The sequence below is a fragment of the Colobus angolensis genome, unplaced genomic scaffold, assembly GCF_000951035.1.
Source record: "Colobus angolensis palliatus isolate OR3802 unplaced genomic scaffold, Cang.pa_1.0 Scaffold229, whole genome shotgun sequence".
Taxonomy (NCBI): Eukaryota; Metazoa; Chordata; class Mammalia; order Primates; family Cercopithecidae; genus Colobus; species Colobus angolensis.
Genome location: NW_012115477.1, coordinates 5,170,472 through 5,195,710, shown reverse-complemented (window position 1 = coordinate 5,195,710; position 25,239 = coordinate 5,170,472). Strand labels below are relative to the sequence as shown.

General features: G+C 43.0%; 1 long non-coding RNA gene across 1 annotated transcript in view; it reads left to right on the top strand.

Moving 5' to 3' along the window:
• The window catches only part of LOC105513329, a 100,542-nt gene extending 89,579 nt beyond the window's left edge, over positions 1–10,963 (top strand). The window contains exon 2 of the long non-coding RNA XR_001001996.1: positions 9,810–10,963. This is a non-coding gene — a long non-coding RNA (uncharacterized LOC105513329). The remainder of the gene's footprint in view (positions 1–9,809) is intronic.
• Positions 10,964–25,239: the final 14,276 nt, after the last annotated feature.

Below are 25,239 nucleotides of genomic sequence, written 5' to 3'. Positions count from 1 at the left end.
GAGATTTCTGTTTGGAGCATTAGATCTAATGTTGTTAAATTAGAAACAAAATGCCTTCCTGTGTGTGTGTGTTTTTTTTTAAGTGATCGAGTTGGAATTATGTTATTCTGTTGGATATGTCTGTGGTAGCTGATAAATGAACTACATATTTTAATCATACATAATATTTATTAATTGTTTAACACAATACCTCATGTTAAGCAGCTACTCTAGACAAGTGTTGATTATGGTTATTAGCTATATATATGTTTTATATGTTATTAGCTATATACATATGTTTTATATTTCCTTATTCATGTTCTTTCTAAACCAGATAGATGTCCCCATGCTGGGGCTCCATGATGCACTAATCTGGCTGTATTCACATTGAGTTGATCGTTCTTGAGGTTGTACATCAGTTCAGATGACCAGAATATTAATGTGTGCACCACTTCTCAACCTGGAGCCTTCTGACATATCCTCAGAGCCCATTAAATCTATAAAAATTTAAAATGTGTTTTCCTATTTATAATACTATTAAAGTAATAAAAATACATTCTAGAATCCCTGCATTAGAGGAGCCTCTGATTACTAGGCCTTTAGTTTAACAAAACGTGACTAGAGTGACTCCATCTTAAAGTTCGTAGCTAGGCACTCACAAAGCACCTATAAAGTGAATGCTTATGGTGTGCAAATAGTCACATTGTAAGCTGACTTCTCTTATAATTGCAGAATATTATGGCCACACAGAACATCTCCCACAAGGCCTACAAAATGTCCGGATGTCCTAAGAGTGCAGCTCACTTTACTTAAATATAATGTTAATGGACAGGCTTAGGTTGAAGGATTAATGGTCATTGATAGCACCAATAACCCCTGCCTTCAGTGAGCACATCTATACATTCTAAGTATAATTATAGCTCTGTAGTTTCTTGTAAGTAGAGACACCAACAACGGACGGCACGTTCTTCCTCCTGCTTTCTGAGGATGCCATACTCAATAACAGAGTAGTTCCTAATAAACTTGCTTCTTTCACTGTGGTCTGAGATTCACCCTGAATTCTTTTCTATGCAAGATCCAAGAACCCTCTCCTGGCATCTAGATGGGGACCCCTTCTTCTGGCAACATCTTGACCACCTCCTTTTACTGAAGTCCCCCATACAGTTTTAGAGGGCATTTGCATTAAACATATGGTCATGTTAATACCAAGGAAACCCACATTCTATTACAATACACATACTGAGGTTTTGTGGTCATTGCACAGAGAAAGGCAGTGGGAGAACAAATGGCTAGGAACATCTCTAGGTGAAGCTGTAAAGACTGCAGAGCTGGCTGGAGGTACAAATTCAGTCAGTGGTTTTGTTGTGAAATCCTGTCTTGGTATATACAAATTAGCAATGATCAATTAGCAGTAAATACTATAGTGAAAAACCACGAATTTTCTTTCGGTAAACAGCATTTTTAAATTTCAATATTGTATTTTGGAGTGTGCTAATTGGCCTTTCAAGATAATGGATCTATTGTTTTTAAAAAGCTTTGTTTTTTAAAAAGAAAAACAGTAATTACAGTAACAATAATGGTTCCAGGGCCGGGTGTGGTGACTCACACCTATAATCCCAGCACTTTGGGAGGCTGAGGCGAGAGAATTGCTTGAGCCCAGCAGTTCAAAACCAGCCTGAGCAACAGAGTGAGACTCTGTCTCTATAAAAAATTAAGCATTTAGCCCAGCATGGTGGCGTGTCCCTGTGGTCCCAGCTGCTCAGGAGGCTGAGATGGGAAAATCTCTCGAGCCTCATTAGATAGAGACTTCATTGAGCCCTGATTGGCCACTGCACCCAACCTGGGTGAAAGAGAGAGACCCTGTCTCAAAATAGTAATAATGATAATAATAATAATAATAATAATAGTTCCAGTGGCCAACATTTGCAACAAGTAAAACTAAATACATCAGTTTATTTTCTACTATTAAACCAAACATCAACAAGTTAGTGGCAGCAAATAACATCAACCATTACTCTGAATTAATATTGATAATTTTCATTTTGTTAGTTTTGTAGTTTAGTTTGTGTTTAATTTATACATTTTATTTACTCTTAGATTTGCATAAGAGCTATACATGTTCAGCATTTACACTTCATTTATCTTAAAGAAACATAATTAAAATGATTTGTCTACACTAATGATTTATAATATTTTTTCATTTAAAGGATTAATTCATTACTCATGTTTAAGAAACAGTGACATAATGAATAACCTCCTATTAAACCCAAGAAACACAACATCTGGCTAGTAAGAGAGTTTAGAAAACCCACTATAGGGCTCATTTTTTTCCTCCCAAAGATGTTGATAGACTTGGAAAATTCTGGATCTAGTTGGTTTTTGTTGTCTTTGTTTTGCTTTGCAGATATTTAAACAGATGTTTAATGGAGGAATTTGCTCTTTGCGCTCCAATGAAACCAATCTACTTTCAATTCTAAGAATGTGCCAAGCTCTTTCCCATCTCAGCACCTTTGTACTTACTGTGTCCTCTGCCTGGTCTAGAGCACTGATATGGTTTGGCTATATGTCCCCACCCAAATCTCATCTTGAATTGTACTCTCATAATTCCCACATGTTGTGGAAGGGAGCCAGTGGGGGATAATTGAATCATGAGGGCGGTTTCCTCCATACTGTTTTCGTGGTAGTGAATAAATCTCACGAGATCTGATGGTTTTATCAGGGCTGTCTGCTTTTATGTCTTCCTCATTCTGTCTGCATGCTGCCATCCATGTAAGATGGCACTTGCTCCTCCTTGACTTCTACCATGATTGTGAGACTTCCCCAGCCATGGGGAATTGTAAGTCTAATTAAACCTCTTTCTTTTGTACATCACCCAGTCTCAGGTATGTCTTTATCAGCAGCGTGAAAAGAGACTAATACAAGCACCTTCCTCTGCTTTTTGCATGGCTGATCCTTTTTAATCCCTAGGTCTCTGCTTCAACATCCTTTCTTCAGACGCCCTTCAGTAACCACCCCTGTCTAAAGGAGGTGGTTTATTCTTATCCCTCATCACCTTCTTTATTTCCCCGCAGACACTTGCAGGATCTCTTATTCTTTAAAATGTTCATTTTACTGAGTCATTGCTTGTTTTCCTCATCAGGCTTTTCCTCATGGTTTGATGAGGGGTTGGGGGAGAAATAATGGTTCCTTAAGGCCCTGTTCTACTAGACAGTAGGCCAGATCATCAGCACCTTAGTCAGGATAAGATCTATGTAAGTTGATACTCAATTAATAGACTCAATGATCAAAAGAGTGACCTATTTTTACACCTCAGATTTTTATCCATTCATTTTTAAATTCTGTTGAGTTATATAGTGAATAATTACCATTTTTATTAATTCTAACATGCATATTTCCTTCATCATTTAGTATCTCTAAAATTGATCTTAACAATTGATATCATGTCCCTTTTTTTGGTGGCTCTCTTTTAAAACAATGCATAAAACAATGTGCATCTTACACACAGTGTGGATGGCATTTGGGAGTCCACCAAATAAGATAACTCTATGTCTTTAAGGCAATTGGCTAATATTAATTTGTCCAGTGAAGGAACTTAGACACACCTTGCCAGGAGTCAGCCACTGTAGTGCTTTTCTGCAAAAAATGGCCACCAACAAACCCTGTGTACCATGCAGCTCTTTCAGCCAAGAAGTGGAGTCTTTCTTCTCTGCATGATTCTAGGTTGATCCTGAGATCTACTTTGGTCAGGTCAGTAGAATGTGGGAGAAGTGACACTGATTCCTGATCCTTGAGAGCATTTCCAGTTCCTTTGGTGAGCCAGCTACCTCAATGTAAATACGACTACTGAATGATGAGAGACCACAGAGACAGAGTGACAGCAAGAGTGAAGGTCCGGGTGAGGGAGTGGGGGGAAAGATAAAGAGAGAGAGAGAGAGAAAAGAGAGAGGTCCTTGGAGGACTAGTGAGCTACCCCCACCATCAGCCAGCACCAATGCCTAAACCCGTGAGTGAGGTCGTCTTGGATCTTTCAGCCCCAGGCAACACCATGTAGAGCAGAGGTGAACCATCCTTATTGAGCCCTGTCTGAATTCCTGACCCACGGAATCAAGAACAATAAAATGGTTTTTGTTTTCAGCCACTAAATTTTAGGGTAGTTTGTTACACAGCAATAAATAACTGAGACATCAACAGAGTTAGAAGTTAAGTCCTACTAACTGTTCTCTCGGTTTTCTCCAATTTGGAACAAGCTCTCTCCCTCAAATAAAGAAATAAACTTTAATGATGTGAGCCTTAGTAAAAGTGCCAATGTTTCTCCCAGATCAGATTTCCTGGCACTAACAAAACAATCATGAAATGCTATAAGACGTCATAGTTCAAAACCAGATTCCACGGGGGGATTATCACTTCCTCAAATCACCTTCCTACTTACAATTATTTCTGTTCAATGTGATGGTGCCTCATTGAGTATCTGGGGCTTCTAAAAGATATTTTCCTGCATAACTTCATGTAAAACCCTATAATCACCATGAACGTCCATCTAAAAGTGTCCACTGTTTCTAAATAACTTGATTGCCTAGCCATGGCAATTCCATAAGAGAGCAACCTTTGAATGACAAATGTTGGCTCAAGACCATTGTTAGTAGAATGATCTGGATTTGATAAGCATCAGAACTACTACGGCACAGGAGTGCCCCCCAAAGCAACACTCTGGAGAAGTATTGAAGACATCTCCCCTGAGAATTGCCACTTAGGATAGCCAGCCTGCTGACCAAGCAGGATATCCTCAGTGTGTGTGGTAGTTTCTCAATCGGAAGTATGAAAATCAGGAACATTGCGAAAGGGAGGGCAAGAGCTCTGAACAATTAGTATCCGGTGAAGTGTGAGAGGGACACTTGAGCTCCTTACTTTGCAGTAACAACCTTGGAATGGAAAGCTATTTTGGTAGCCAACTGTGGAAAGTGAACATTAACCAAATAAAACCATGGGGTCATAACGCTAGGAATGTGCAGGAATTCATGAGTCTGATTTTCCTCAGCATATTTGCTCTTTCAGAAGAAATTTTCCTCTATTGCTCCATGAAATATGAGTGTGTGTTTACATTTTTAAATAAGCCACATTATATCATTAGGTCCTATTATTCCTAATCCACAGCTCAATCCATGAGTGCAATCCAATAACTATAATAACTGTAACATTTCTTTAAAAGTAAACACAGTACCTTTTCCTCTGTGTTTGCCCAATCTTTTTTATGGGACACTAAAATTGAGAACGAAATATCTTCTTTCACCTTTGACTGACACATGAGGCCTTCTCTGAAGATAAGCTGGGGTTATAAAACCTTCCATGAGTGAGAGGCCGAATCCATCAGTCATCTCAGAAAACCTCACAGCCAGTTCTACTCCATATGAAATCTGTCTGGGCATCAATCTACTGATGGATGCAATGAAGATGCAGATCAACACTATTCTTACTGTGATTCAGTGGAGTGTCATACTCAGCATTGGATGGCTGCATAACATCCAGGAGAGACATAAACGTAAGAAGAAAACTTAGGAATGGAATCATTATCAAGAAAAAACAAACCACAAAGGAAAGGTGAGTGTGTATTGGAAAAGTTCAGCCTGACAGATACCGCCCTAGATTCAGTGATTTGCCAGGAGGCAGAAAGAAATGTATCCTTTCCTATCAAGTGTTAAAAGCACAATATCATTTTGTCATTGTTGCAAAAACACATTGACACTCAGCAAGAAACCCCTTCCTGAAGTTCCTGGGCTTTTCCCTGGACCCTTCAGCAGCCCTGGAGGAAACAATGCCAGATATTATAGGCTATGCTTTATAAATTCTCAGTTGAAGCTTGGAAATCACTATTAGTTTTTCTTCAAATAAGTCTAGAAAAAGTAGGACAGGTTTCTTTCAAGCAAAGAAAGTAGGGAAATGTTTTTTTTTTGATGGAGTCTTGCTCTGTCTCCCAGGCTGCAGTGCAGTGCACGATCTTGGCTCACTGCAACCTCCATCTCCTGGGTTCAAGCGATTCTCCTGCCTCAGCTTCCCGAGTAGCTGGGATTACAGGCACCTGCCACCATGCCTGGTTTATTTTTTGTAATTTTAGTAGAGATCGGGTTTCACCATGTTGGCCAGGCTGGTCTCAAACTTCTGACCTCAGGTGATCCACCTGCCTCGGCCTCCCAAAGTGCTGGGATTACAGGCATGAGCCACCCCACGTGGCCAATCCTCCTGTCTTGACAGGAATAGGTTAAGGTAGCTTTGGGGGTAGGAGTGAGAGGTGTCCTTGTGATTTCTCAATAGTCCCCAATATTTCTCCTCATAGTACCTGAGTGTTTTCCCTTCTCTTTGTGACACTCCACTGAAGGACCACCAATGAAGCCTACTACTAAAGATGCAAATATCCCTGGAAAAGGAGATGGAGTGACAGGAACATTGATCCTACACCAGGGCTGAGCACAGAGCACAGAGACGAAGCAGGACCAAGGTAATGTGTATTGCAAGTTTGAAGGTTGAGCTTCTGTAGAACAGTGATCTTGCTGGAACACTCGGCAAGGAATGAGAGTGGATAGCGAGGCTGAGAAGGACAGCTGAGATGGGGGGGCGGGAAGTGTCGTCAGGGGAATCATAGACCTGAGTGAGACAGGACAAGCACAGGGAAAAGCAGCAGGTGCTCAAGGAGAGGACCTTTATAGGATGCAAAATGTGCCCAAGGTTGGTGGAAGGGGAGCTTACGAAGGTGAATGCAGTGAATCTCTACCTGCAGGAGGAGATGAAGCGGTGCTTCTCTGTTCCCAGGGTCTGAGATTAGGCTGGAACCATTGGCCAGAAACTTAGTTTCATGCAGGCTTCTTCAGCCTCTCTGGCATCTGCAGACTAGTTGCACCAAACTTGGTCACCCTATTCACTGTCTTAGGTAGTACGTCATATCCTGCAAACCACTAGATTATAAACACAATTTGTGGTCTGCTTTCAGGGTGAGACTGTCGATATCTCAGGTAAGATTTTTGAGGGTCAGTCTTATGGCTACAGCCAGAGCTTTGTCAGAGTCAAGCCCTCAGGGTTAGTTTAGGGAGCCACAGTTTGGTACTCAGAGTTGGGCTTGAAACAGTTGAGCAACAACTCACTTTTCTTTATCTTCCTATGCATTTTCAGCAGTCATCATGATTCACATGACATAGTTCCTCGAAAGACCAAGAAAAAGTCACACAATACTTCCTATTTCCTATGGTGCAGGGATACACATATTCTTTCTTTCTTTTTTTTTTCTTTTTGAAAAAGTCTGTCGCTGTGTCAACCAAGCTGGAATGCAGTGGTGCAATTACGACTCACTTCAGCCTTGACCTCCTGGGCTCAAGAGATCCTCCCACCTCAGCCTCCTGAGTAGCTGGGACTACAGACACATGCCACCACACTTGACTAATTTATTTACTGTAGAGATGAGGCGGGGGAGGGGTCTCACTATGTTGCCCAGGCTGGTCTTGAACTCCTGGGCTCAAGCAATCTGCCTGTCATGGCCTCCTAAAGTGCTGGGATTACTCGCGTGAGCCACTGTGCTCCAGCCTTCATATTATTTATAACTACAGCACATAGTTAAGAACGTCTGGGACTTCGGAGTTGGAAGCATTAGGAAATATTCTGTGATTAAATATAGATACTGGGCAACAGTGTCTGTTTCTAATTTATTTTTCAAACTATTATTTTCACTGCAAACAAACTAAAAGATAGTGACTTTTAGGCCTGGTGCAGTGGCTCATGCTCACAATCCCAGCACTTTGGGAGGCTGAGGCAGGCAGATCACTTGAGGCCAGGAGTTCAAGACCAGCCTGGCCAACATGGCAAAACCCTGTCTCTACTCAAAATACAAATATTAGCCAGGTGTGGTGGTGCGTGCCTGTGGTCCCAGCTACTCGGATGGCTGATGCACAAGAATCGCTTGAACCCGGGAGGCAGAGGTTGCAGTGAGCCAAGGTCATGGCACTGCACTTTGACCTGGACTACAGAGCAAGTCTCTGTCTCAAAAAAAAAAAAAAAAGATAGTGACTGTTATAATAAAACCGACTTCTTAAACGTGGAGGTAGAAAGAGTTAAGACTTTGCATGTATATATATGACACTAATCCGTATCTAAAATTTCATATTATGGATTAAAATTCTGAAATTTGGGTTTCCATTTAATGGTGTAGTTAGAAAGAGAAATCCAATCAGGATATAACAAGATTATAAAACCACTATTAGTCCAACAATTCTCAAAATGTGGCAGGGGACCACTGGGGATCCCTAGGTTCTTTTTGTGACATCTCAAATCCTGCCTTTTCCAACTATGTATCTGTCTAAGACTTGACTTTACTGTGTAAGACTGGATTTTCTTTTTATACTTCAGTCAAAACAACATAAGTAACAGAAGTAGATATGAGATTTTAGCCATCTTCTCTGAGACCAGACATGAAATAAATTTCTATAAATATAACACAATGCCAATCTTATCATTGCATTTTGTGGGGTTTGGGGGAAATATAGTTACTTTTCATGAAAAACATTATTAATGTTAAAAAATCGTTTGTTATAGTTATTTTAAATGAATGAACACATATTACAGCCATTTCTTACTGTTAATTTCTAATATAGTAAACATTAATACATATAAATCACACATACAAAAGCTCTTTAAGGTCCTCACGAAGTAAGTTTTAAGAGGGTAAAGGGGTCCTGATATTGAGATGTTTCAAAACTCTTGTGTGAATCCTGGTTCATTTTCCTCAAGTTAATTCTTTGGACTTAGTACCCATCCAAATCCCATTTCTTTAGCTTGAGTTTGTTACCAACTCTACCCTCTTCATTTTCCCTCCCAACAGTATGCTTATGTGCGAGGGTAATGTAAAAATATTTAGCACATTATGGCATGGAAACCCACCAGTGCAAACATTTGCACAACCGTAAGCAAAGATTCTGACTGAAAGCAAAAAGTTCAGTCCCCCTGTCTCTGAACTTCTAGGTCTTTCCACTTGTAAATTGCATCTGCCTGTGGATATGAGAATTCCCTCTCTCATCCAAAAGACTCTCCTGCTTACAGGTGAATCCTGGGGGGCTGGACATAGTACCTAGCACACTGGAGGGACTCAGCTGGAATCTGTGCATGAGTCCATATTTATCTGTCCTGAGTGCAAACTCTGCCTCACTTAGTAGTGTCCCTCACACCAGTGTGGAGGAACACAACACAGGGTTCCGTTATGGCGATGAGACTGAGAACAGTTACCAGCCACTTTCATCACCAACCTAGATTGCCCCAAGGATATGGAGCTTCAAATGGTCTAATATTGTGCAATGTCTTAAACACCTGGATGAGATTTGTTTAGGCTTAAGGAATGGGTGAAATGCCTCAGAGATCTATGTTAACCAAACCAGTTAAACCACCCTAGTTAAGACGTAGTTAGCACATTGCTTAGCATGCACCAGAATGAGTTTGACACCAGAAATGCATGGAATGTATTGAGATGCCGTATTTTGGTGAAATGAGATTATGAGAACTGGGAAAACCAGATTCAGGGGATTTCCGAAGGCCTGAGGCAAGGCTATGACCACCAGCTCTGCACACTTTGAACTCTCCCCAAGTGAGCGAGCGTGTCATTCCGTGGGCACTCATTCCTTACTTCTTAATGTTATGGAGTGAATTGTGTACCCACCCACCCTGAATTCAGATATTGAGGTCCTAGCCCTCAGTACCCAGAATGTGATCTTATTCGGAGGTAGGGTCTTCACAGAGGTAATCAAGTTAAAGTGAAGGGGGGCCGCTAACCCAATAGAACTGATTTCCTTATTTTAAAATAGGGAAATTTGGACCCAGAGATACATTCAGAGAGAAGACGATGTGAAGGCACAGGAAGAATGCCCTGTGAACATCAGGACCAATGCCTGCAAGCCTAGGAGAGAGGTCTAGAACAGATCCTTCCCTTGCAGCCCTCAGATCGAACTAACCCTGCAAGTACCTGGATTTTGGACTTCTGGCTTCCAGAATTTAGCAACAGTAACTTTCTGTTGAAGCCATCCAGTCTTGAAGCCACCCAGTCTGTGGTGTTGGGTTACCGTGGCCCTAGCAAATTTGCCTGCGGCTTTCGAATCACAGCCCCATTTTGTCACAGGGGAAGAATTCTAAGAAGTTCTTTATTTGGCCCAGTGAGGGATAGAATAATGAGCATTTCCCTCGTCACAGTTCTGACAACTGCCTCGGTCACACATGGCTTAGGAGACTGGCCACTTCCTCTGCCTTCGACTTGCAGGGGACTTCAATAATAAATGTGTAGAAGCATTTGGTCTTCTCAATGCTGGGAATCCAGGAAGTATGGCCTGGCGTACATGGAAGCCAGTCCCCTAATGACCTCATTGACACAGACTTCATTTGGGGATCTTCTTCTCAGGCACTTCCCCCTTAGCTCCTGAGGCCAGAACCCAACCCTGCTGTGTCTCTCTTCCATGCCTCTTTTGCCATCTCTCTCTGCTGTCTGGAATCTGCAACAACATGAGGGTGCTCAGGACTTTGATGTTGCTGCTGACCTCAGCATGCCCCAGTCCAAACCTACCCTTTTCCTCCTGGGCCCACATCCGCTTCTGCTCCCCACTTCCCCAATGTCTTCGTTCTTTTCATCACATGCTGACCAAAGAGTCATCTTTAGGCACACTCTGTGTCCCTTCTGCTACATCCACTCTGTTGCCCCATCTCCTGAATTCTTCCTTCTGATTTCTTCTCACTCTTCCTTTCCACCGTGGTCAGTCCACTGGGGCCCCATGTCAGGACACCGGATGATACTGTTTGGACATCTGGAAGGATCGGGTAAAGGATACAGAGAAGTCTAAGGAGGGATAGGGTGAGTCCGGGATGACTGTGGATTAGGCACCTGGTAAAGCTAATTGGGGGGTGGGTAAGGAATGAGGTGAGGGTATCTATTGCATATATTCTACGGTAATAAAAGGGAGTTGAAAGGTCAGTTGCTTGTTTTTGGGAATTAAAAATGAGCACGAATGTCAAAATGTGAGCAACTTTGCACAGAATGGCAATATCACGGTGTCATGGATCATCGCAGAAGCCTTCTCCTTGTTGCCTGCATTTCCTTCCTCTAATATTGTACACACTACAACCATATTTAAATATGCAATTCTGGTTAAATGCACCATTTCATTTATTCATATAGTCAACAAACATTTGCTGAGCATGCTTCTCATTATTGAAATCTAGTAGAAAATGAGACTGAGTGAATCCCTATTATTTTCCTACCATTCCCTCCAACAGCTCCCGCTCCAAATCATTCTTTTAGGCTCACTCTTAGTCTTAGTCACCACATATGTGCATGTGTGTGTGTGTGCATGTGTGTGTGGTGTGAACATATGGCAAATACATAACTGGGGCCCCAGATATAGATTTGTAACTCATTTATTACAATTGAAATGAAGATAGTAAAGGGTAGAGATGCCCAATGGTTACTGTGGTGATGAGCACTCTACGAATAGCATTATTCCCCTTTGATGGCATTTTCATTCATAGGATAAAATGGAGAAAACATGAGAACATTTCCAAAAATGTAGGAATTATCCCCTCTGACATGTCATGCATTTGTTTTCATTTTTCAAATTTTAAGCTTGAGAACTTTTAAGCTGGCTTTTTAAAGTTTATGCAAGGAGAACAAACTTAGTTGCTTGGTTTACTGCTCTTCTAATTCCTTAGATTTGTAATATAAAGCAGCATCCCATTTTTAATTTTGAAAGGCAAAGAGCTATGCCATTGCCCTCATCCTTCTCCCAATTCCACTTGTTTGATACTCCCCAGCACCAGAGATGCAGGCTATTCTAATTTCCTCTCATCCAAGTGCAGGGAAACTTTCTCCCAAGTTTTCTCTCTCAACTAATAACCATAAGTTTTTGGAGAAGTCAATCAGTTCAAAATATATGACATTTTAGGCCAGATGTGGTGGCTCATACCTGTAGTCCCAGCATTTTGGGAGGCTGAGGTGGGCAGATCACTTGAGGCCAGGAGTTTGAGACCAGGGTGGCCAAGATGGCAAAACCCTGTCTCTACTAAAAAATACAAAAATTAGCCAGATGTGGTGGTGGGTGCCTGTAATCCCAGCTGCTCGGGAGACTGAGGCATGAGAGTCGCTTGGACCTGAGGGGGCAGAGGTTGCAGTGAGCTGAGATCACACCACTGGACTCCAGTCTGGGTGACAGAGCAATATTCTGTCTCAAAAAAAAAAAAATGACATCAAAAAAGATTAATCATACAGACCTCATAGAATGGTCAGAGATAAGTTATAAACTGCTGGGTATTTTCTGGATTTAAACCAACTAAGGCAAAAGTTTGGTTTATATTGAGCAAGCATAAAGATGAATATAATCTGTGACTGAGTGCTCGATTCATCACGCTCTGAGTCTCCTTTCCAAGACACCATCAGCTGCATAGACATGGAGGGGGTCCAAGAGAGGAAGTTGGGGGTGAGGAAACCAGTGGAAAATGCCCAGTTTCATTTTAAAGTCCGCTGAAGGGGTACGACTTGTCTGAACTTCTTTGAAAGGTTTTGGAGAAATACCTTGCACATGACAATTAGAGAAGTTCTGGTTATAGTAGCAGGAACTTATTTAGATTGTCCCTGGATCATGGGTAAGAGGACACAAGAAAGAGAAGCCTCTGGTTAAGATATTTAGAAAGATGGGGTAGAAAGATGGGCCCCTGGGTAGTTGGCTATTGTCCCATAAATCAGGGCCCCTCACCTTCTGGTCAAGCCCTGCAGCCCGATGGGCAGAGGGGCATGTGTCAGCCGTACTTGACACATGGTTTTAAAGCCAACACTTACTGAATGAGTAGTTAGCAGGTACCAGGCCTAGAACTGTGCACTTTGCAAGCATTGTCTGGTTTAGCCCTCTTAGGATCCAGAGACTCATCTTAGCCCCATTTGATAGAGGAAACCACAGAAACCCAGAAAAGTTAAAAATTGTTCCCAAAGTCACAACTTGGTCTCCCCATCTCCCAGAGTTTCTTAGGCACCACCCCCACTCCTTCAATGCTATCACTGATTTTGGTTTTTTTATGTTCCTCCAAGGCTCTCTGTACTGTACAAGATAAATGCAGAAACTTTCCTGTGTGCCATTGATTCAAAATTCTGCATGCATTTTTAAAGAATTATTAGGGACTAGGTTTGTACTAAACAGAGACGAAGACATACAGCCCCTGCATTGAAATCGCTCATCCTCATTTATTTATTTATTTATTTATTTATTTATTTATTCATCCATCCAGCAAACTTTTCCTGAGCACTTTCTATCCCAGGTACTGTACTAGGTGCTGAGAATAAAAATCCAAATCAGATACTGTGTTTAACATTAATATTAATTAATGTTAATAGTAATGATAATAACAATACTACTAATAATAGTTAACACTTACTGAGTGCTTACTGTATGCCCTCCACTGTGTAAGCACTTTGTACTATCAACTCAATCAATCTTCACTACAAGCCTGTGAGCTGGATACTATTATCACAATCTTGATTTTACAGATGAAGAAACTGAGGCACAGAGAGATTAAGAGATTTGTGATGGGCCAGGAGCAGTGGCTCATGCCTGTAATCTCAGTACTTTGGGAGGTCAAGGCAGGTGGATGGCTTGAGCTCTGGAGTTCAAGACCAGCTGGGGAAACACGGCAAGACCCTGTTTCTATCAAAAACAAAAACAAAAACAATTTACTAGGTGTGGTGGCATACCTGTAGTCCCAAGTCCTTGGGGAGCTGAGATGGGAGGACACCTGAGCTGGGGAAGGTCAATCCTGCAGTGAGCTGTGATCACACCACTGCACTTCAGTCTGGGCGACAGAATGAGACTGTCTCAAAAAAAGTTTCAAGCCATCCGTTTGAATACTGCATGCACACCAGTGTGGGAAGTAGATGCAACAACAACAAAACATTTGCAAGGCAGTGAAATTGGAGAGAATTGAGGTCAGTCCATAGCCATGAAGGCCCAGAATCAGTGACCAAATATGCCCATCTCCAGGATTCCGGTAGGGTCTCTTGTCCCCAAAGTGGGCGTGTGGCTCTTGGCAAGCTAGGTTAGGAGAGTTGCCTAAGTGTGATGAGCTGGATATTCAACTGGCAGAAATGAATTTCTTATACCTTTTTTCAGCTTCATTTCAGATGTATGGGGCTGTTTCTACAACAATTGAACTCATGGACACATGGACAAGATGGCTTTGGTTGTGTTTGAAAAAGGGTCAGCAGCAAAGGGACCAAGAACATATATTGGTGAAGGACAATCTCTTAAATAAATGGTGCTGGAAAAACTGATATCTACATGCAGAAGAATGAAACTAGACCCCTGTCTCTCACCATATACACACATCAAATCAAAGTGGATTAAAGACTTAAATTGAGGACCTGAAACTATGAAACTACTAGAAGAAAACATTGGGAAAACTCTCCAGGACGTTGGTCTGGGCACAGATTTCTTGAATAAGACTCAAATGCACAGGCAACTAAAGCAAGAAATGGACAAATGGATTACAGCAAGCTAAAAAGCTTCTACAAAGCAAGGGGAACAATCAATGAAGTCAAGAGATAACATTCAGAACATAAGAAAATATTTGCGAACTATTCATTTGACAAGGGATTAATAACTAAAATATCTAAAGAGCTCAAACAACTCAATAACAACAAAAAAAATCCAATTTACAAATAGGCAAAAGATCTGAATAGATATATGTCAAAGGAAGACATGCAAATGGCCAACACGTTTGTGGAAAACTCCTTAACATCACTAATCAAGGAAATGCACATCAAAACCACAATGAGATATCATCTTACACCAATTAAAATAGCTGTTATCAAAAAGACAGAAAATAACAGATGCTGGTGAGGATGAAGAGAAAGGGAACCCTTGTCCACTGGTTGGTGGGAATGGAAATTAGTACAAGCACTATGGAGAACAGTATGGAGATTTCTCAAAAAACTAAAAACAGAGTTACTATATGATCCAGGAATCCCATTGCTGGGTATATATCCAAAAGAAGGGAAGTAAGTATATCAAAGAGATATTTGCATTCCCATGTTTATTGCAGCACTATTCACAATAGCCAAGATATGGAATCAACCTACATGTTCATCAATGGATGAATAGGCAAAGAAAATGGGGCAGATATACACAATGGAGTATTATTCAGCCATGAAAAATGAAATCCTGTCATCTGCGGCAATATAAATGGAATTGGAGGACACTGTTAAGTGAAATAAGCCAGGCACAGTTAGACAAATATCACATTATCACTCATACTGTGGGAGCTAAAAATCTTGATCTCATGGAGGTAGAGAGTAGAATGATGGTTTTCAGGGGCTGGGAATGGTAGTGGGGAGAGGAGATAAGGAGAGATTAGTTAATGGGTACAAAAATATAGCTGGATGGAAGAAATAAGACCTGGTGTTTGGTGGCACAATAGGATGACTATAGTTAACGATAATTTATTGTATATTTCAAAATAATGAGAAGAGTGGCATTGGAATGCTCCTAAGACAAGCAAATGAGAAATGCTTGAGGTGCTGGATACCTCAGCCACCATGATCTGATCATTATACATTGCATGATTGTATGAAAGTATCACATGTACCTCGGAAATCTGTACAACTATTTTGTATTCATGAAAATAAAAATTAAATTACATTAAAAAAAAAGTCGGCTGGATGCTAGTGGCCTCCACCAGCAGGAATCCTGGGATGGTGTTTCCCTTATTAAGATTCCACAGGGACAGGCATACCCCAAGTGAAAGCCACATCTGTGCCTTACTCAGGGTCCTAGTGTCAGTCAGATGAAACAGCAAGGTGTTTGTGTAGTATTCATTCATTCATCAGTAAATATTTATCTAGTGCCTACTGTGTGCCTAGAAACTGTTCTAGTCCTTTGGGATACATAGTGAACAAAATGGAAAAAAAAATCCTTTCTCTCATGGAGTTTACATTCTTGTGGATGAGGCAGGCAATAAAGAATAACTATTATAAATAAGTCAATTGCCAAGTACGTTAGAAGGTGATAACCTTCTATATAGAGTTATGAGTTCATATACAAGGCAAGAAATTGAGAGTACAAGCTTGGGGATCTAGGGCTTGCTCACTCTAGGGTCTGGTTCCTGGAGGTGACCAGGCAGGGCTCACCGGGCAGGTGATATTTGACTAAAGTCCTGAGGAGGTGGGAATAGCCAGCGCCAAGGTCCTAAGGTGAAGGGAGGTGCCTGGTGTGTCTGGGGAACAGCCAGGTGGCCAGTGTGGCTGGAACAGTTAGAAGGAGGAGAAAAGTAGGAGGTGAGGTCAGAGGGAAAGTGCCTGGTAGTGCCTTCTAGACCATTGTGGAGACTTTGGCTTTTATTTTGAGTGAAATGAGGAGAGCAATGGTAATGGAGGGATTGAGAAAGAGTTTGGTTCTGGATAGATTTTGAAGCCAACAGATGTCCCAATAGATGATAGGTTGGGCATCAGAGGAGGGGTACCAAGGTCAAAGACTACTCCATGGTGTTTGGCGGGAGCACCTGGGAGGATGGGGATGCTGTTCCCTGCATCTGAGACAGAATACTGAGACAGAAAGGTTCCTGTGGAATCGTTTGGGGGAAGACCCAGCCCTTCACATTAGACCTAGGAAGTTAGGAGGCTGTTGGACATGAAGATGAAGAAGACGTGTCGGGACTTGGAAATATGGGCAGGGGTGCAGAAGAGAGGCCTGGGCAGGGGTCCTCGGAGGCAGGCGCTATTGAAAGCCAAGAGACTGAATGAAGTCACCAAGGGAGGAAGAGAAAGAAGAGGGTGGAGGACTGCATGCTGGCCCTGCAGTGTGAAGACACTGGGAAGGGGCAGCTGCGGAGACTGGGAAGCAGCAGCCCCTGCTAGAGGAGGAGAGAGCCGGGTGTGTGCAAGTGGAGAACAGGTGTAGACAGGCAGAGGAGAAACAGCTCGGTCTGTCTGCTGCCCACAGTCACGAGCACAGGCACGCCCCAGGGGAAAGTCGCCTCTGTGCCTTACTCAGGCCAGATAAAACAGTTTTAAGGAATAGAAACAGCTTCTCTTTTCCTGCCATGCCGGTGGGGGCTGGGGGGAGGGGAAGAGAGACTGCTTTAGCAATTTGCATAATTGGGCCTTGTGAGAAAGACTCCTGTGAGTCCAGTGCCGAAGGGAGTTGATTTTAGCCACAGCAATTAGTCATTCTCCCACTTCATGAGCTGTCTGTGCGTGGTTTCTAAACAGGCAGCATTTGTTTAACAAAATAATCAGCATCTCCATTTCCTCCAAATCATCCTTGAATGTAAAGATCATTTGAAAAAATGCTAGGCCATGCTATGGTGCACTCCTAGGGGTGTCTTATTCCCATTTTCCTAATTTCAGAGGGAAAAAAGTAGGGAAAGCCTTGATGCACAAATTTGAAAATAAAACCAACCTTCTCCTGTATGCACTGGCCTCTTCCTGTGCACCCCCAGCCCCGTGGTCCTTAGAGCCACTTCCTACAGTATTCATGACTTAGAACAGCCCATTCTTTAAGCTGGTCCAACATTCTTCCATCGGCCTGTCCACACTCTCTGGTTTGGGCTGGATCCCCAAGGAAATGGGTTTGGCTGCCTCAGGCTGTGGTCTAGGGACAAAGGAAAACCAAAGTCTGAGTTCTGGGTAGATGTTGTCAAGAGACAGGAAACCACTCATGGCTTAACTCCAGGAGCCTGCAAGGTCAGGCAGTGGGTGAGTGCCTGTGAGCAGAGCCCGGAGAGATCTCTGAGGTAGCAGCGCCCTGGGCATCTGAGCCTTGGAGGTGCTGAGTCTTTGGATGAGAGGGAACTGATAGAAGCTCCGGTCCATTCAGTCATTCAATATTCATTTACCCAGTGACTCCCATGGCTCACGTCCTTTGCTTCTTCATGAATTAATAATGTTTATTTTATGATGTCGCAGAAACCAGACATAGCCTAAGCCTGAGAAGTCTGGGAATGGTAGATGGTATAGTGTCGGGGAAACCGCAGTCGCTGTTGAGTCAGACTGGCTTGGGTTCAAATCCTGGTCTGGCCAATTGTACCTTAAAGGGTAGCTTAGCCTCCTTGGGTCCCTGTAGTTCCCGCCAAAGGGGCCATTATGATGTGTTCCTTGAGGAGCTGTTGTGAAGATCACGATGATGCGTGGAAAACACCTGATACAGTGCTTCTCACATAGCAAGGACTCCATGTATTGTAATGGTGATCATTTTTTGTTTGTCATAGCAAGGTGTGGGTGAACTAAGGAGCCTAAATGAGCCTCCCCGTGCAGAGGCTGAGAAAATGAAGGGTTACTGCTCTAGAAGAGAGGTGGGGAGGGTGCCACAGGCAGGCTACTGTTCGCCCTGTTTTGCCTTGGGCAGACATTGATGCCCTGTCCCCACACTCCTTTCATTCCCGCTGGGAGATGGCTTCCAAGGTGTGGCTCCAGGCCAAGGCCAATTACTGAGGTTTGCCTGTGGGCTGTAACCTCTTTACCACAGTCACCCTGAGCAGAAAGCCAAGCGAGTAATTTCGGAGAGCTTGTGTGCTGACACGTTTTTGATGAGGTGAAAGGATCTGACTCAATCGACAGTGAAAATTAAGAAGTGTTTCTAAGCCTGAGCGGCAGCTTTGAGCTGTGTCCGCAGTCAGGAATGCATTTGAAAAGAAATTTGAAAAAAGAAATTTGAAAGGCTCTGAACTCTTCTAGATGGTTCTGTATAGACACTCCCCACGGTCCATGTCCTAGGAAGGGGTAGACACAGCTCTGAGCAGCCTAGCTTGCCGAAGCAGCAGGGCTTCCTTGCCTGTGCACCTCTGTCATGCCTGGAATGTCCCTGGAAGAGGGAACTTGCCCTGCTCAGCACCCCCTCCAGGGAAGTTACCTGCTTCTCTCTCTCCTGCCATCACCCGAGGCCCAGCCCTGCCCTGGCTTAGGAGAGAGGAAGGGAGCCCAGTCCTCACCCTCCTTCTCCAACTGCAGTTCAGCATGTCAGAGGTGGCAGTGAGAACTTGGGAAGTGTATTTTCTGCCTCTTCTAAAGGGGAAGCCCATGGTTTTAGTGCTCAGCAGAGATCCCCATAGGCTAAAAGGTCTTAGCACCGATGATGTTCACCCCCAGGTGCAGGATACTGAAAGTAGACAGTTAATAATAAACAAGTACTCTACCTGACAGCAAGTGGGTAAGGGGTGACAGCCAGCGGAGTCTTGGTTTCCAGTTCCTTCCTCATGTGGTCGCTGCTGGCGGCTCTGCTGCTTGTTAGACATCACGGTTGCTGCCCTGTTAGTGTACGGTGGGGTGTGGGGAGCACAGCCATGGCGTGTATTTGATGATAACTCAGGCCAACTCAGGTCCTTTTTAAATGACACTTCCTGATGCACGACCTTTTTCCCTGCAGCACCTCTCCTTCAAAGACCGGGGAAACAAACACTGAGAATGAAGCCAGCCTGCTGCTTCCTGACCCTGGACGGATCCTTCCATATTCCAATATCACAGTCATGTCTGCAAGCATCCATTCTATTAAAGCAGTAGGCAGATGTAGGTCAGAAGACAGAGCAGCGGATGTGTAGAACAAATAAGTCTAGGGATCTAATATACAACATGAAGACTAAAAGAAAAAAAAAGCAGTATACATTTTGTGAGACCATACTTAGAAAAGCAGCAAACCCGGGAGAATGAAGTACGAGGCACACTGGTTTCACTTGATCAAATCAGCTTCTGAAGCTGATTTGTGAAGGGGCAGGGAAGGTTGGAACCCTCAAGCATTATTTGGGGGAGTTCACAGGTTTTAAATAATTCCGTAAGATTGATAACACTTTAATGAGTCCCTAAGCAAGAATGAGATTAGATAAAATTGTTGTGGATCCACTGACTAATCACAGAAAATAGGTAATTTCTACGAAAAAAAGCGAGCAATGCTATGGGTGTAGATAAGGTAACAGTGATACCATGCAAAGGCTCAGGTTTGTTCTCCTAGCATTTTGGATGCCTCACCTACATGTAACAGATAATAATCTGCTTCTTTGCATGAAGAACCACATGCAGCCTTTTCCATACATTAGCTCATTGATTCCCAATAACAATCGTAACACTATGTATTATTTTCCCCTTCTTCAGATGGCAGAACAGGATCAGAGAAGTTTAGAAACTGCCCTCAGTCACCCAGTAGGGAATGGAGCTCAACCGTGAACCCTGGAACTCCTGACTCCAAAATCTGCTCTTTTTGACTGGCTGACCACACAGCTTCCCAATGACAGCAGACGGGAGAGACAGGAGGGAGGGAGGGAGGGAGAAGAAGAAGAAAGAGAAGGAGGAGGAGAAGGAGAAGGAGAAGAGAAGGAAGAGGAAGAAGAGAAGAAGGAGCAGGAGGAGGAGGAGGAGGGGGAGGGGGAAAGGGAGGAGGGGGAGGGGGAAGAGAGAAGAGAGAAATGGAAGGAGAGAGAGAGTGTGCCCAAACTGGAGCCAACAACTCTCCATACCCTCAGGTCTCCCTTCACAGGGCCTCTTCTTTCTCTGGCTCTGTGGTTCTCTATCTTAGGATGCATTCTCACAATCACCTGGAGGGCTGGTCTCCAGGTGGATTGCTGGACTCCACCCCTAGGTAGAGTTTCTGATCTCTTCAGTCTGTACTGGAGCCTGAGAATTCGAATTTCTTAGCTGTTCCCAGATGTTGCAGGTCTGGGGACTCTACTGAGGACCACCGCTAAGTATAAACCTGCCTTTCTTGGAGAACAGTACTAGTATTGCAGAGAAGCTATATACTCTTTCTTAGTCTTATATATAAATAAACAACAAACAAGTACGATTTTGTTTAATGATGAGCCATCAAGCTTTCTTTGTTGCAAAAGTAGAGATTTCACCTACTGCACAGATTCAGTAAGCCCCGGGGGTGCGGCGGCGGCAGGGGGGCCGCCACATACCAGCAACCATCTGCAGGAATCATATTTTTTTCCTATGTGAAATGCCCTCTGAGTGCCAGCAAGTGACTAACATCCAGTCTGTCTCAGAACTCAACCTATTTGGAGAGTGGGTGTTCGCAGTCAGCATGTGCTCAAGTTGGAACTGTCCCGTGGATAAACTGTTATTGAAGCACTGCAGTGGCTGCAGGCTGAAGGACTTTTCTCTTCCAGGCCTGGCTGCCAGGATGTGAGGCCCGGGTGGAGGAATGCGGTTAGAATTCCATGCGGTCAAGACTTCTTCCCTTGAGACCTGTTAGGCTCTGCTTCTCTGATTTCCACTTTCCCCTCCATTCTTGCCGAAGCTGTTTACATCCTCTAACCAATGCTGTCTAATAGAAATATATTGTGAGCCACATATGTAATTTAATATTTTTTGTAGTCACACTAAAAACATGAAAAGAAGCAGGTGAAATTAATTTTAAGAAATCTTTTATTTAACCTAATACGTTTAAAAAATCATTTCAACATGTAATTAGTATAAAAAGTTAGGAAGAAAATATTTTTCATTATTTTTCCCCTATGGAGTCTGCGAAATCTGGTGTTATTTAACACTGAGAGCACATCTCAGTGCAGAAACAGTGATATTTCAAGTGTCCACTAGCCACGTGTGGCTGGCAGCTACCATATGGGAAAGTGTAGCTCTTTCTGCATTTTAACTGCTTTGCGAGTTCAGAACCTAGAAAGAACCACTATGTAAAAGGCAGAGACAGCCAAATATTCATAACTAAGCACTGGTTTTATGTTTATTAAACGTACAGGTACAGATAGTCAAAACAGGGTTGTGCCTTAGAATCGTACTGTGGCTGGTGCAGCGGCCCACGCCTGTAATCTCAGCACTTTGGGATACCAAGTTGGGCAGATCACTTGAGATCAGGAGTTCGAGACCAGCCTGGCCAACATGGTGAAACCCCGTCTCTACTAAAAATACAAAAACATTAGCTGGGAGGGGTGGCATAAGCCTGTAATCCCAGCTGCTCAGGAGGCTGAAGCAGGAGAATCGCTTGAGCTTGAGAGGTGGAAGTTGCAGTGAGCTGAGATCATGCCACTGCACTCTAGCCTGAGTGACAGAGCAAGACTCTGTCTCAAAAAAAAAAAAAAAAGAAAAGAACTGCCTATACCTAATCCTATATCTACTTAATCAGAATGGGCTATGAAAGGAGAGGGAATCTGCATTTTTAATAAGCACCTCGGGTAATTTTGCTGCATCCAGCCTAGGACTTTCCACAGAAGAACATTTCTGAATCACCAGACAGAGAAGTATGAAATCCCATCCGGGTTGCCAGGCTAGAGGAGAGAGGCCGCACATCATCCAGCTCCTCTTCCTGTCTGCCATGCAGTCTAGTTTTGCTCATACTTGAAACCTGATTTGCATGGATATGTGTTCTTAACAGAGAAACATTTTTATCATTTTTCAGGTTTAGGTTACCATCCAATTTATGGAATAAATGCAGTTCATGTGGCTTTCCCATGCTTTTGTGATTGAATTTAAAATTCAAGGGCTCCCTGTTTATATAGAGATTTGTATGCCGGTGCTGCCACCTTGTGCTGGAAGAGACTGTTGACACAGGTTGGAATAAACGTGGACTTGCCCTCTGCTGGTAAAGAGGTTAGAAACCTAGGGTATCCCCAGGGTTCTGCCTCATGTGGGCCTGCACTGATCATAGCCATAACTGACATTTTTTTTTTTTTGAGACAGGGTCTCGCTCTATTGCACAGGCCAGAGTGCAGTAGTGCGATCTCGGCCAACAGCAACCTTCTCCTGCCGGGTTCAAGCGGTCCTCCTACTTCAGCCTCCCAAGTGACTTTGATTGGAAGCACGCGTCACCACACTTAGCTAATTTTATTAGAGACAAGGGTTTCACCATGTTGGCCAAGCTGGTCTTGAACTCCTAACCTCAAGAGATGCACTTGTCTTGACCTCCCAAAGTGCTGGGATTACAGGCGTGAGCCACTGTGCCCAGCCACCGCTGACATTCTAAAGCGGTGATTCTCCAAGTGTCTTCCCTGGGCCAGCAGGAACAGCATCCCCTGGCAACTCATTAGAAATGCAGATTCTTAAGCTCTGCTCCAGGCCTACTGAATTAGAAATCCGGAGGGCAGGTTCAGGATCTGTGTATTAACAAGTCCTCCAGATGATTCTAATACTTGATAAAGTTTGAGAAACACTGCTGCAAACTAAAACAATGATTTTTGCTCTTTTCAGAGGCACAGATGCAATGAACCTCGTGGACAGTTGCCTTAAAACAAAGGTAAAAGCACATGACGTGCCCAGACTTTTGTGACCACTTTTGGAGAGTTTATAGATTACATGCGGTTGGACCCCTGCTCCCAATCCTGCCTTCATGGAGCTGGAGGGAAGGGCACGGGATGGGGGTAAAGAACAAGACATCCTCACATACATGCCATCAAGACGGCTGGTTTAAGGCTCTTGGTGGTTACGAGAGCCACTGATAGTGTGTAAAATGGCTTTGTCCAGATTAGAAAAAGGTGCTTTTGAATAAAGTTACCTTGAAACATCACATTTTAAAACACTAATATAATCTCTAAAAATTATCCTTGTAACACTTAATGGATTATTAATGGAAAATTATCAATTATTTTTCAATGATTCATCTTATGATATACAGTATAGTATAAAAAGTACTAGAGACGTAAGCTGAAAGCTTAATAATACCATCGAGGGCAAGTAACAAGTATCAGGTGACATAAATTGTAAGATGGAGAGTAAATTTAGTCTAGTACAAAGGAGATGGACAGTTTTTTAATATGCTCACCAATCATGATTATCAGTCAACTCCTCCTTGTTTGGAAGCACAAGTAAACTAAAGCACAATAAAAATAATATGATGTTAATGTACTATGCTGCTAATCATTTGTAAGTTGAATGGCAATATGAACCTACCCATCAGAAGGACACTATACACTCATCTATCATAATATAGTAATTTTGTTAAAGCAAGATGTCTTATTGCTGTTTAAAAATTATTACAAAAAACATACAGACCGCTCACCTTTGGAGACAACAAAGAAGAACATATTTCAAAACAGTGAAGATGTCTATGATGTGAGTAGCACTCCCTTTGAATGGCACCTTTGTGCAGTGCACAACTGAACAGCTGTACTTGGTGGCCGTGGTGCTTTGCAGGCTACAGGTCTGTTGGTTGTGTCCCCATCAGAGATGAGCTTGTTATTCTAGATTTCCCCTCATCATTAAACCTAATAGGAAATTCAAATGAAGATAGTGAAATATGCAAATTGAAGATTTTGCAGTCCCTGTGACTCTTCTTATAGATATATTCTGAGTGTCAGCAAAGTCTCTACAGACTTAATGGTTTGCAAATAATATGGTATCAGAAAGAGAATCCATTAGTGGTGTGAACATGTGTGGCAGGGAGATCAAGCTTCCTTTTTATTTTATAAAATATGACTGTGAAGAAAATCTTTCATTAAGCCACCATAGATCTAAAAGTACTTATTTCTAAATCTTGAAAGCACAGCGACAAAGTGAGAAAGTAGTGAGGAAGTGAGTCAAGGGTCCAGTTAGAGCTCAGTGCTGGTATCTATTGTGTGTTTATGTCAGGTCTTCTTTTTCAGGCATTCCAGAACAGTTTCCCAGTGCTAGCCTGAATCTGCCTTTGATTGCGGGTGATTTAATCACCATCCCCAGACCCCAGCAATAGTCTGACTGAACAGGGAACTCACAGAGCCAGGATGTAGGAGGGCTAGGCCAGGTTTCCTTCTCCCCTAATGGTTCCCTAGGTTCATTCTTCAGGAGTCAATGTATTTTTTCTCCTTACATATTATGCAGTAAAAGGCAGCTTCTTCTAAAAGAGTAAGCTTTGTCGCCTGTGGGCTGAGGTCCCCGTAGTATGCAGAGCTAGAGTCATCATCTGGGGAGTGGTTAGCCTTCCCTTGCTTCTGAATCCAAGAAAGCCACTGCTGCATAACTGGCCCTCTCAGGACTGTGAACTTAAGAGGAAAGGGCAACACTGACTCCATGTTTTGTGGAAGCTGCCCCTTAAGAAAGGCCCACAATTTTCCAAAGTCCTGCAGTTGCCTACACTCAGCCTTCCTGTCCCATGATGACATTTCCTAGAGCCCGCGTGGCCTAGTAGGTGGTGGTGCGTGCAGCCTGCCTGGTCTTTGTGAGACACTGATTCCCTCCTGAGCTGCACTCACTTTCTGGGCACCATTGCTTCACCTCCAGGCCAGTCAGCAAGGCCCTTCCAGCAAGGCTGGCACAGTCCCCGCTGTTTTACTCAGTGGTCTGGGCATTCTCAGATCCTCCAG